We start from the raw sequence: 14,635 nt of genomic DNA, 5'->3' as shown, positions 1-14,635 counted from the left end.
CCCCACCCGCCTGATGCTGCTGTTGCTGCTGCTGAAAGAGAGACTCCGCAATTGAAAGAGCTTATCACCGCACAGCTGTTTGAACTGCCCGCATCTCTGCTCAGTGATCTCTCCTGATCTGGCGCCACCCCTCCTCCCCCCCTCTTTTTAGACCGTCCTAGGCAATGCCTAATTTTGCCTAATGGAAGAGCCGGCCCTGTGGACAGCCCGGCGCCCCCGTCAGAGGAGGAGGACCCAACACCCCTCCCAATTCGAGGTCGTGGGAGCCGGTGAGAGGAGGCGTGTGTGTGCTCAGTGCTCCTGCATGGTTTACTATCAATATCACCCAACCGGCTACCTGACTGCTTACCACCAGGTACTGTCTCCTTCCATCTCCTCTCCACACTGGCATAGCACACAGGGGTTGGTGGTGGGGGGCAGCATCCTCATCTTATTAAGTCCCCCCTCCTTCCTATTTTTTATCTCCTCTTCCTTGTCCGTTCTGCTCTAGAAAAGAATGACCTAACCCCAGCCATGCCCAGGTCTGTCTCATTGAGGACAGTGAACTTCAGCAGCAGAGTTCAGGACAGTGGAGAAGAAGAGGGTTCCCGTGACCTTCTCCTGCCATCTCCGTACTGTGGGACTTGTGCATGTCTAGAGACAGTGAGCGTACTAGTGTGTAACCTTGGGGAGCCGGGCATGAAGTTGCACAGCAGCCAGGTCTCTCACACTTGCTGCACAGTAGAGGAGAGTGCAATGACATAGGCTGGCCGCCTTTAAAGAGAAACTATGGTCCGGAGATGCAGTGATACTTTCTCTTTACATTTTATGGTCCAATAAAACATAGGGTCGGTAGTTAAGTTGTGAAGGGAAGTTGATATTTTGACTGCTTTCTGGGTTGGAATAAAAGTATTGCTTATATTGTCATAGCAAGAGAACAGCACCACCTAGTGGCCGGACTATCAGGAAAAACGATACAAAAAAGCTATTTGAAAGTTTAGAATTTTGAAACAAATTTTGAAAATGGATTTTGAGAGAAATTAGTGCAAAATTCCTACGGCCTACCTTAAACCTTTAAGATATTGGTTGTAAATGGTCAAAGTTATTCTGTGTTTTATTTTTTTTTTATACTTATTTTTTTACTGCTTACATTACTATAGTTCAGGGATGCTCAACCTGTGGCCCTCCAGCTGTTGCAAAACTACAACTCCCAGCATGCCCTAAGAGCTGTAGACTGTGCAGGTATTCTGGGAATTGTAGTTTTGCAACAGCTGGAGGGCCGCGGGTTGGCCATCCCTGCTCTATTTAAAGAGGAAGTAGCAAGAGAACAACGCCACCTGGTGGCCAAATGATCAGGGAAAAGTGACAAAGTAACTGATTTTGAAACAAAGGAGTACAAAATTCCTATAACCTCCCCCAAATATGTTTATTAAGATATTTGAGGTGCACAGTGTTGGCTCCATATGGCCAGGAGCTCTTCTATACAAGAAAGCTGCTTTTTTTTTAACTGTTTTTTGGATTTAAGTAAAAGTTGGTTATCTTATATTGTCATACTTTGAAGGAAGAAGCAAGAGAACAGTGCCACCCGGTGGCCAAATGATTGAGAAAAATAATACAATAATTGATAGTAGAATTGATGGATAAATGATTTATTTTGAAACAAATTGGTCCAAAATTTCTACAAACTGCCCCAATACTGTCCATTAAGGTGTTGATGAGCATGATGTTATCCTCCAGTCATGTTGCTTTCCCACCACATGTTAGAAGGAATGTATAAGGAGTATAGCAAAACTTGTCGGCTTACATTTATTATTATTCGTTTTCTCATTGTGTGTCGTCAGTACAGTAATATAACCCAACCTCTCAGAGTCAGAAATCATTGCTGTTTATATTTGGTCAACTTTGAACATCATATCATTTTCAGGTTCAGGTAAATCTTGAGTGGGTTTGAGCTCCATTTTATATATACAAAGCTCCAAATTCTTTGCATGAAAATGGGAAAACTTTAGCTGTCTGTAACCAACACTAGGGGCAACTTAGGAACTAACTGCATACTGTTTTACTATTGAGGTTAATGTTTAGACAGTATGCAGTAAGCTACTTAGCTCCCTCTAGTGGTGACTGCAGACAGCCAACATTTTATGAATATGTGGGGGATTTTGAGCTCTGTATTAGAAAAAAAAGGCCTCTGATTTCTATAAGCATGTATATTAGCACAAATTTTGGTAGATTTTAAAAAATGGTATTCTAGGATGGAAATGTACTTAAAGGGATTTTTATTTACTATTTTAACCATTTGAATGCTGGTTACAAATAATTTAAGATAAAAATGCACATTAATTTGTATATACGATTATTGGAAAATGGTCCAAACTTTAAATGTGGTTTTGTGTTAATCAGTTGTGAATGTCATGAGTACTTACCTACAGATAGACATGAGTTCACAAGTTCAGAGCCCTCGCCTTGATTGCCCTCGTATTAATAAGTAGGTGAGGTTTCTGATGTAACCAAGGCCCCTCATCTTTTGTCTGCGACAGAAGTGATTTCTTCCTTAGCAAATTAATTCTGCTATAACCTGAATTCAAATAAGATTGCAGTGAGCAGGTCTACGGGGAGCCAGACTTGTGTTCATTTAGCTTCATTGCTGCTCACATTTATTTAGGAAATGTATGTTGTACATGGAAATGTAGTGTTATTATGCCGCAATGAAATGTTGTCATACTGGACTGTAGTGTTATCATACTGGACTGTAGTGTTATCACACTGGACTGTAGTGTTATCACACTGGACTGTAGTGTTATCATACTGGACTGTAGTATTATCATACAGGACTGGAGTGTTATCACACTGGACTGTAGTGTTATCATACTGGACTGTAGTGTTATCATACTGGACTGTAGTAGTATCATACAGGACTGTAGTGTTATCATACAGGACTGTAGTGTTATCACACTGGACTGTAGTGTTATCATACTGGACTGTAGTGTTATCATACTGGACTGTAGTAGTATCATACAGGACTGTAGTGTTATCATACAGGACTGTAGTGTTATCACACTGGACTGTAGTGTTATCATACTGGACTGTAGTAGTATCATACTGGACTGTAATATTATTATACTGGACTGTAGTGTTATACTGGACTGTAATATTATCATACTGGACTGTAGTGTTATACTGGACTGTAGTGTTATCATACTGGACTATACTGTTATCATACTGGACTGCAGTGTTACCACACTGGACTGTAGTGTTATCACACTGGACTGTAGTGTTATCATACTGGACTGTAGTATTATCATACAGGACTGTAGTGTTATCACACTGGACTGTAGTGTTATCATACTGGACTGTAGTATTATCATACAGGACTGTAGTGTTATCATACAGGACTGTAGTGTTATCATACAGGACTGTAGTGTTATCATACTGGACTGTAGTAGTATCATACTGGACTGTAATATTATCATACTGGACTGTAGTGTTATACTGGACTGTAGTGTTATCATACAGGACTATACTGTTATTATACTGGACTGTAGTGTTATCACACTGGACTGTAGTGTTATCATACTGGACTGTAATATTATCATACTGGACTGTAATATTATCATACTGGACTGTACTGTTATCATATAAACTGTACTGTTATCATATAAACTGTACTGTTATCATACAGACTGTAGTGCTACCGTACTGAATGCAGTATTACAGAATCATACGGACTGTAGTGTTTTCATACAGACTGTAGTGTTATCACACTGGACTGTAGTGTTATCATACTGGACTGTAGTGTTATCATACTGGACTGTAGTGTTATCATACAGGACTGTAGTGTTATCATACAGGACTGTAGTGTTATCATACAGGACTGTAGTGTTATCATACAGGACTGTAGTGTTATCACACTGGACTGTAGTGTTATCATACTGGACTGTAGTAGTATCATACTGGACTGTAATATTATTATACTGGACTGTAGTGTTATACTGGACTGTAATATTATCATACTGGACTGTAGTGTTATACTGGACTGTAGTGTTATCATACTGGACTATACTGTTATCATACTGGACTGCAGTGTTATCACACTGGACTGTAGTGTTATCACACTGGACTGTAGTGTTATCACACTGGACTGTAGTGTTATCATACTGGACTGTAGTGTTATCACACTGGACTGTAGTGTTATCATACTGGACTGTAGTATTATCATACAGGACTGTAGTGTTATCACACTGGACTGTAGTGTTATCATACTGGACTGTAGTGTTATCATACTGGACTGTAGTAGTATCATACTGGACTGTAATATTATCATACTGGACTGTAGTGTTATGCTGGACTGTAATATTATCATACTGGACTGTAGTGTTATACTGGACTGTAGTGTTATCATACTGGACTATACTGTTATTATACTGGACTGTAGTGTTATCACACTGGACTGTAGTGTTATCATACTGGACTATACTGTTATCATACTGGACTGTAATATTATCATACTGGACTGTAATATTATCATACTGGACTGTACTGTTATCATATAAACTGTACTGTTATCATACAGACTGTAGTGCTACCGTACTGAATGCAGTATTACAGAATCATACGGACTGTAGTGTTTTCATACGGACTGTAGTGTTATCATACCAGACTGTAATGTTATAATACTGATTTGTACAGTTTTTAGGGGACTGTACTGTTATCATACAGACTGTAGTGCTACTGTACTGAATGCAGTATTACAGTATCATACGGACTGTAGTGTTATCATACAGACTGTAGTGTTATCATACCAGACTGTAATGTTATAATACTGATTTGTACAGTTATAGGGGACTGTAGTGTTATCATACCAGACTGTATTATTATCCTACTGGACTGGACTAATTTCATAACGGACCATATCACATAGGACTGTAGTGTAGTGCATACAGGACTGTAGACTTTTCATACTAGACTGTAGTGTTATCATACTAGTACAGTAGTATCATCAATCATACCGAACTGTAGTGTTTTTATTTGGACTGTAGTTGTATCATAAGAGACTGCAGTGGTCTCATACAGGACTGTGGCATTATCATACTGGACGGTAGTGTTATCATATGGGACTGCAGTGCTATCATACTAGACTGTAATGTTGTCATACTGATTTGTACTGTTATTTAAAGGCACTATAGTGTTATCATGCCAGACTGTATTATTATCCAACAGGACTTACTGATTTCATAAGGGACTGTAGGGTTATCACACAGGATTGTAGTGTTATCATACAGGACTGTAGTTTCATACTGAATTGTGGTGTTATCATATAGACAGTAGTGTTATCATACTGTACTGTAGTGTTCTCATATGGGACTGTAACTTTATACTGCACTGTAGTGTTATCATTCAAACTGTAGTGTTATCATTCAAACTGTAGTGTTATCATACTGGACTGTGTCTGTATTGTTATTAATTAGACTGTCGTGTTCGCATACAGGTCTGTAGTGTTATATAGACTGTAGAATTATGATACTGGACTGTAGTGCTGTCATACAGGACTTTAATGTTATCATATGGACTACAGTGTTATATTGGACTGTACAGTTATGATAGTGGACTGTAGTGTTAACTGGAATGGTTTTCCCTACTGGGCTGTACTGGTTTCATAAGGGACTGTAGTGTTATCATATCAGATTGCAGTTTTATCATATGGACTGTAGAGTTATTATACTAGACTGTAGAGTTACCATATGGAGTGTAGTACTCAATAGACAGCCGGATGGACGGACGGATGGACAGACATGTGGGATATGTAGCAGAGTTGAGTTTCCTTCTTCTAATTTTAATAACACTCTCATCCGATTATACAATGCACATATAAAATGTGTCTGCAATAATTAACACACCCCCTGCTGATTTTAAGTATGTATAGTTTAGTTCTGAATTATCAGATAATTAAAATGAATTAATCAAATTCTCTTTTGTGCTGTGCTTTGTCACGTGGAGGCCTGTGCGTGTCTCTGATCTCTTAATTCTGGTCTTCTGCTCTGGTACAGCAGGTGCTGTATACACATTCATCCATGTTGTCTCCTACCTGTGGTTCTTCAGTCCCATCTTCATCAAGAGTAACCACAGCATCTAAGTGCGTAGACAGCGGGAGAGGACACTTGGTCGCGCTTTGGCAGCCCACAAACATGATGGCAGGGGGAAGCTGGAATGCCATGGCAAAAATAATAATAGATAAAGGGGTCGTGCTAAGTTTTCAAGTGAACCCCTATCCATGCAGTTCTGGTCATTCACTATTGGACTACTGGATATACAGTCAGGTCCATTATTATTGGGACATCAACACAATTCTAACATATTTGGCTCTATACACGACCACAATGGATTTGAAATGAAACAAACAAGATGTGCTTTACCTGCAGACTGTCAGCTTTAATTTGAGGGCATTTACATCCAAATCAGGTGAACGGTGTAGGAATTACAGCAGTTTGCATATGAGCCTCCCACTTGTTAAGGGACCAAAAGTAATGGGACAGAATAATAATCATAAATCAAACTTTCACTTTTTAATACTTGGTTGCAAATCCTTTGCAGTCAGTTACAGCCTGAAGTCTGGAACGCATAGACATCACCAGACGCTGGGTTTCATCCTTGGTGATGCTCTGCCAGGCCTCTACTGCAACTGTCTTCAGTTCCTGCTTGTTCTTGTAATGACCGGCGTCACGCACAGGGAGGGAAAAGGGAAAGCCCTGCCCAAGGGAGAGGGAAAGGTGGTGACCCCTGACTCACCTTGCGGCTGGCACCTGACTGCTCTGTCATCCCTAGACGGGTTCCTCACCCGTGCGGCGATCACGTGCCTAAACCCTGGCTTTCCCTAAAATGAGCCCTAGATAGTGAACGGGCCGGTGGGATCGCTAGTCCGCACCACTGACACTAAGAGGAAAACACCAGGGAGAGGACAGACAATACAGACAAACACATAAACCCAGGTGGGTGACCACAGCAGACCACAAAGGTCCAACAGGGATCCGGAGGGAAACGTTCTGGACCAACAACCAGAGAACGCAGCTACACAGCTCCAGTGGGTCAGTATAGAAGTCCAGGCAGGAAGCTCTATATCTGGCAACCAGAGAAGTGTGAAAGGGGAATATAAGGAGGTTGGGAGTGCTGGACAAGGAACAGCTGAGGAGAAGGAGCTACGGATCCCTGAGTGAGCCAAAAGGGTTTGCAAAGCAAACCCAGAAAGCTACCATAAGGAAACAGCCCTATCTTACATAGAGAGCGCAGCCAACCGCTGCGACTTCCTGACCCCGGGTATAACGGAGTCAGGCGTGGCTCTTGACACCCTCGTGACAGTTCTTGGGGCATTTTCCCTTCAGTTTTGTCTTCAGCAAGTGAAATGCATGCTCAATCGGATTCAGATCAGGTGATTGACTTGGCCATTGCATAACATTCCACTTCTTTCCCTTAAAAAAACTCTTTGGTTGCTTTTGCATTATGCTTTGGGTCATTGTCCATCTGTACTGTGAAGCGCCGTCCAATGAGTTCTGAAGCATTTGGCTGAATATGAGCAGATAATATTGCCCGAAACACTTCAGAATTCATCCTGCTGCTTTTGTCAGCAGTCACATCATCAATAAATACAAGAGAACCAGTTCCATTGGCAGCCATACATGCCCACGCCATGACACTACCACCACCATGCTTCACTGATGAGGTGGTATGCTTAGGATCATGAGCAGTTCCTTTCCTTCTCCATACTCTTCTCTTCCCATCACTCTGGTACAAGTTGATCTTGGTCTCATCTGCCCATAGGATGTTTTCCAGAACTGTGGAGGCTTTTTTAGATGTCGCTTGGCAAACTCTAATCTGGCCTTCCTGTTTTTGAGGCTCACCAATGGTTTACATCTTGTGGTGAACCCTCTGTATTCACTCTGGTGAAGTCTTCTCTTAATTGTTGACTTTGACACACATACACCTACCTCCTGGAGAGTGTTCTTGATCTGGCCAACTGTTGTGACGGGTGTTTTCTTCACCAGGGAAAGAATTCTTCGGTCATCCACCACAGTTGTTTTCCGTGGTCTTCTGGGTCTTTTGGTGTTGCTGAGCTCACCGGTGCGTTCATTCTTTTTAAGAATGTTCCAAACGGTTGTTTTGGCCAGGCCTAATGCTTTTTCTATCTCTCTGATGAGTTTGTTGTGTTTTTTCAGCCTAATGATGGCTTGCTTCACTGATAGTGACAGCTCTTTGGATCTCATCTTGAGAGTTGACAGCAACAGATTCCAAATGCAAATAGCACACTTGAAATGAACTCTGGACCTTTTATCTGCTCATTGTAATTGGGATAATGAGGGAATAACACACACCTGGCCATGGAACAGCTGAGAAGCCAATTGTCCCATTACTTTTGGTTCCTTAACAAGTGGGAGGCACATATGCAAACTGTTGTAATTCCTACACCGTTCACCTGATTTGGATGTAAATTCCCTCAAATTAAAGCTGACAGTCTGCAGGTAAAGCACACCTTGTTTGTTTCATTTCAAATCCATTGTGGTGGTGCATAGAGCCAAAAATGTTAGAATTGTGTCAATGTCCCAATATTTATGGACCTGACTGTATATACATCTAAGAACAGCTCCCAGCTATTTCTGGCTGTCCCATAGGGAAGGAATGGGCTAGTGTTGAGCAAATCAAAGTCAAACAAATTGACTTCAATCCGAATTTCAGGAAAAATTTTATTTGCCATGAAAACGAATTTCTTCATGCTTCAAGATAACAAATCTACTTTTCCTCATCCATTTGCTTGAGGAGAGGGTGTCGCAGCCACCTTGATTGAAGAAACTGTGTGGAATCTCGCGCACGGTTTAATTCACACCGCCGGCCATAGTCATGACATGATGACGTCATCACTTCAGATTTTGCACGGTCCGTGTCCGTTCCGGAAATGACTCTGTGTGCATTCTGTTTCCGTTCCGCAACGGATAAGGATAGGACTGTTCTATTATGGCCAAGCTTTTCCGTTTCGCAAAATGCGGAATGCACACGGACATAATTAGTATTATTTGTGGATCCGTGTTTTGCGGACAGCAAAATACATATGGTCGTGTGCATGAGCCCTAACGCTTCCAATGCTGGGAAGGTGAAAAAGGTTTAGGACATCATTGACTTTGAATCTAGTTAACAGAAGCTTTATTTTTCCCCAAACGGAATAATGAAAATGAGCCGCCAGCTCTGGGTGAGAAACTCAAAGAAATGTAGGCTGCATTTAATACAGTTTGTAGTAAAACCAATGTCTTCTGCCTGGTTCTATCAGTGTCGCTCACAGTGAGGTCTGCATGGGATGAAGTCGGTACACCACCATAGAGAAGATCTGGCGGGAGGTCTCCGGGAACAGACACAGGCTTGAGTACAATCTATTCCGGTACGTGGGTCCTTCTAACTCCAGCCTGCAGTACCTTGAGTAAATCAAAATTAAATACATAGAGATTGTATTGACATGCGAATGAATTAGCGAGAGTGCCTGGAGCGCCCTGTGCGCCTCTTCTCTCCATGGTAATTTGTTTTTTTTCTCTTTCTGTAGCACCCAGGATTGAACATATGGTTATGCACTTTGTGGAATTGTTGCAGGAGAGCAACAATTAACCGAAATGCAGATATTGTTAGAGGGTGCGCATTGTTCTGCTTTATAGATGCAGCCATTTTGCAGCCTGAACCAAACATTTTTCGAGGTTACTGTTTTTCATGTTCATGAGGATTTCTCTGTAGGTTCAAAGCGTTACACCTTGGACACAATGGGTACACCTTAGTGCGCTAATGCTGCAGCCCATTTTACAGACTGAGCAGCCCAAAGCAGGAGTCAGTTCACATTCTTTTTTTTTTTTTATTTGGATATCCTTCTCCCGTGGTCAGATGGTGTCCCCCACACCCCTCGTCTTTCTACAGTTCTGCCGTTCCAGCGCTGCTTCCCCTCTCCCGGCGCATCACTAGCATGTTATTAGCCATGATGTGTCATTTAAAGAGGCTCTGTCACCAGGATCAACCCTATTAAACCAGACATACTGGCTGGTAGGAATCATCAGGCTGATTAAAACAATATCTTTCTTTTGTCTGTATGCTAAACATATGCAGAGAAATCTGTGTTTTATTCCTATGCAAATGAGCAAGTTGGAGCACCAGGAGGAATGGCTGAATCCTTGGAGCACTGCTTTGTAACACCCCCTGTGCTCTGCAGACGCCCTCCCCCCCTTTCCTTGATGGACATTCTGAGGACAGAGCTGTGTCCTAGCATTTACATATCATATACTCTATGTACTATAGCTTTACCACACTGAGATCTGCTTAGAAAACTAATCTACATATTACTGCTTTATTCACAAGTGCAATATATGACTATAGACACCAGTAATACAATATGTGTTAGCTTATAAGTAGAGGTGGGACGAATCCAATTTTTTTTTAAATCCGAATCCGAAAAGGTTCTTGAATATATCAAATGTTTGAAATCTCAAATCCTATACATAAGAATTGTGTGAACGGTGTAAGAAACAAAGTGATCCAAACACTTATGGGGGGGGATCTGTGGATGACCCTGTTATGGGGGGATCTGTGGATGGCACTGTTATGGGGGATCTCTGGATGGCACTGTTATGGGGGAATCTGTGGATGGCACTGTTATGGGAATACAGGGGCTGGGGGCCGGCATCTGGATTAGGAATGACAGCGGGGACCGGTGCAGTCCCTGTATTCTAATGCACCGACCCCGCTCACTGTAGTATAATCTTATCTAACCTGCATTGTTAAGATATATTAATCATTCATGTGTAATCCATCTGTATTACTTACAACATTAGGTTCCGTAGCAGAGAGGAGGGAGGAGGCAGGCCGGGAGGACGGGCGGGAGGCGCGTCACTGACTACGTCAGCGCCCGTTCCGCCTGCTTCATTTATAAAGTGGCCTGCTTCCTCTCTGCTATGGAACTTAATGTTGCAAGTAATACAGATGGATTACACATAATTATTATATCTTAACAATGCAGGTTAGAAAAGATTATACTACAGTGAGCGGGGCCGGTGCATTAGAATACAGGGACTGCAGCGGTCCCCGCTGTCATTCCTAATCCAGATGCCGGCCCCCAGCCCCTCCTCCCTCTGTTGATACACCCGCCCACCGCACTGTGCGACATGTTGGCGGCCGTGTATCATTAGGTTATATCGCGTCGTGGGATTTGTCGGATTCAAATTTTACTAAATACGTCGGGATTCGAGTCCACGAATCCCACGAATCCCACAAGATTTGAGGGATTTGTGGATTCAACGGATTCGCCGTTCCCCCCTCTACTTATAAGTATAGAAAAAAAACTTATATCGGAGAGGTAATGCTATAGCTTGGTGGCAAGTGCTTGGTTTTGCATGTAGAGATCCCAGGTTTGAATCCTGGGAATGATTTCCAGTTCTTTTTCTTCAGATATTTTTTTTCTTACACATTTAATTCAAAACAAAAGTCTATATCCTTATCATATTGAGAATAATGTTTTTAGGCTTAAAAAGCTGGTTGCTGGTTTCTTTCTAATCAAATATTGTGCCTGTGAATAAACCAATAATAGTTTTCAGGTTTCTAAGTTAAAAAACCCCCACTATTCTCAATATTGTAAGGCATTTTACTGTTATTATATGATTATATATTATTTGTATAGTATAGAGAGAATATATATATAGAGAGAAAAAAATAACAAAAAACATGTCTTTGTAAGTCTCTCCCCGGATTCAAACCTGGGATCTCTACATGCAAAACCAAGGATTTACCACCAAGCTATAGTATTACCACATGCAAGTTTTTTTCTATGCATATAAGCTAACACACATTACTGGTGTCTTTATAATCATATATTGTGCCTGTGAATAAAGCAGTAATCTGTATATTAGCTTTCTGAGCAAATCTCAGCATGGTGCAGCTATAGTACATAGAGTATATGTTATGTACAGTCGTGGCCAAAAATTTAGAGAATTACACAAATATTAGTTTTCACAAAGTTTGCTGCTAAACTGCTTTTAGATCTTTGTTTCAGTTGTTTCTGTGATGTAGTGAAATATAATTACACGCACTTCATACGTTTCAAAGGCTTTTATCGACAATTACATGACATTTATGCAAAGAGTCAGTATTTGCAGTGTTGGCCCTTCTTTTTCAGGACCTCTGCAATTCGACTGGGCATGCTCTCAATCAACTTCTGGGCCAATTCCTGACTGATAGCAACCCATTCTTTCATAATCACTTCTTGGAGTTTGTCAGAATTAGTGGGTTTTTGTTTGTCCACCCGGCTCTTGAGGATTGACCACAAGTTCTCAATGGGATTAAGATCTGGGGAGTTTCCAGGCCATGGACCCAAAATGTCAACGTTTTGGTCCCCGAGCCACATAGTTATCACTTTTGCCTTATGGCACGGTGCTCCATCGTGCTGGAAAATGCATTGTTCTTCACCAAACTGTTGTTGGATTGTTGGAAGAAGTTGCTGTTGGAGGGTGTTTTGGTACCATTCTTTATTCATAGCTGTGTTTTTGGACAACATTCTGAGTGAGCCCACTCCCTTGGATGAGAAGCAACCCCACACATGAATGGTCTCAGGATGCTTTACTGTTGGCATGACACAGGACTGATGGTAGTGCTCACCTTTTCTTCTCCGGACAAGCCTTTTTCCTGATGCCCTAAACAATCGGAAAGAGGCTTCATCGGAGAATATGACTTTGCCCCAGTCCTCAGCAGTCCATTCTCCATATTTTCTGCAGAAGATCAATCTGTCCCTGATGTTTTTTTGGGAGAGAAGTGGCTTCTTTGCTGCCCTTCTTGACACCAGGCCATCTTCCAAAAGTCTTCACCTCACTGTGCGTGCAGATGCGCTCACACCTGCCTGCTGCCATTCCTGAGTAAGCTCTGCACTGGTGGCACTCCGATCCCGCAGCTGAATCCTCTTTAGGAGACGATCCTAGCGCTTGCTGTACTTTCTTGGATGCCCTGAAGCCTTCTTAACAAGAATTGAACCTTTTCTTGAAGTTCTTGATGATCCTATAAATTGTTGATTGAGGTGCAATCTTAGTAGCCACAATATCCTTGCCTGTGAAGCCATTTTTATGCAACGCAATGATGGCTGCACGCGTTTCTTTGCAGGTCACCATGGTTAACAATTAAAGAACAATGATTTCAAGCATCACCCTCCTTTTAACAGGTCAAGTCTGCCATTTTAACCCAATCAGCCTGACATAATGATCTCCAGCCTTGTGCTCGTCAACATTCTCACCTGAGTTAACAAGACGATTACTGAAATGATCTCATCAGGTCCTTCAATGACAGCAATGAAATGCAGTGGAAAGGTTATTTTGGGATTAAGTTCATTTTCATGGCAAAGAAGGACTATGCAATTCATCTGATCACTCTTCATAACATTCTGGAGTATATGCAAATTGTTGTTATAAAAACTTAAGCAGCAACTTTTCCAATTTCCAATATTTATGTAATTCTCAAAACTTTTGGCCACGACTGTAGATGTCCTCAGTATGTCTAGTCCTCGTCAATCAAGTGGAGGGAGAGTGTGCAGAGAATGGGGGGTGTTACAGAGCAGTGCTCAAATAATTTAGCCCCGCCCCCTGGTGCTCGAACTTCTTATTTGCATATGTATAAAAACACAGATTTCTCTGCAGCTGTTTATCATACAGACAAAAGAAAGGTATTGCTTTAATCAGCATCATGAACCTTAAGCCAGAATGTCTAGTTTAAGGGTACTTTCACAGTAGCGTTTTTATTTTCCGGTATTGAGTTCTGTCACATGGGCTCAATAGCGGAAAAAAACTGATCAGTTTTATCCTAATGCATTCTGAATGGAGAGCATTCTGTTCAGGATGCATCAGTTCAATCCCTCTTACGTTTTTTGGCCGGAGAAAATACCGCAGCATGCTGCATTTTTCTCTCCAGCCAAAAATCCTTTACACTTGCCGGAATGCCGTATCCGGCAATAAATTCCATTGAAATGCATTAATGCCGGATCCGGCCCCAAGTGTTACAGCAAAATGGATCTGGCGACGAAACTGCCTGCTGGAATCCTCTCCCGCAAGTGTGAAAGTACCCTTATAGGGCTGATCCTGGTGACAGAGCTTCTTTAAGCACATGTGACCACTGAGGTTAGTTACTAGCCCAATGGTGACCGGACCAAGCCACTTCTGGGCCAAAAGAACAAAAGCAGCCGGAAATGGGTCAGTAGTGCTGAAATAGAGGGACTGCAGGCAGGTGAGTGTTTTTTATTATGGGGCATACCTTCAGGGGGTTGTCAAACTCTTGGCTAGAAAACACCTTTAAACAAAACCTGACATATGAAGTAAAAATGCACAAGGATGCACCTTCAACCCTTGCAGGACCAGCCTGTTTTGGGCCTTCAGGACGAAGAATTTTGAATCACTTTTATTTTCCCATGACTGTAGCTGTATGAGGGCTGGTTTGTTGCAGGAATTTTTGGAAAAATTAGGGTTGAATTTTCATTCTATAGAATCAGTTTGCTAATGTCTATATACGTTATGACTTTTTGATCACTTTTAATGTTCACTCTTTTTTTTTTTACTCTGTTCACTGCTAAGTTTATTCTATAAGTCAATATGATTATACAACCTATGTAGTTTTT

General features: G+C 41.6%; 1 long non-coding RNA gene across 1 annotated transcript in view; it reads left to right on the top strand.

Moving 5' to 3' along the window:
* The first annotated feature begins 269 nt into the window (after positions 1 to 269).
* LOC122928921 overlaps positions 270 to 14,635 on the top strand; it is a 287,978-nt gene continuing 273,612 nt past the window's right edge. The window contains exon 1 of the long non-coding RNA XR_006387939.1: positions 270 to 355. This is a non-coding gene — a long non-coding RNA (uncharacterized LOC122928921). The remainder of the gene's footprint in view (positions 356 to 14,635) is intronic.

The sequence above is a fragment of the Bufo gargarizans genome, chromosome 2 (assembly GCF_014858855.1).
Source record: "Bufo gargarizans isolate SCDJY-AF-19 chromosome 2, ASM1485885v1, whole genome shotgun sequence".
NCBI lineage: Eukaryota > Metazoa > Chordata > Amphibia > Anura > Bufonidae > Bufo > Bufo gargarizans.
Note: the sequence above shows the minus strand (reverse complement) of the source record. Positions and strands in the feature narration are given on the sequence as shown.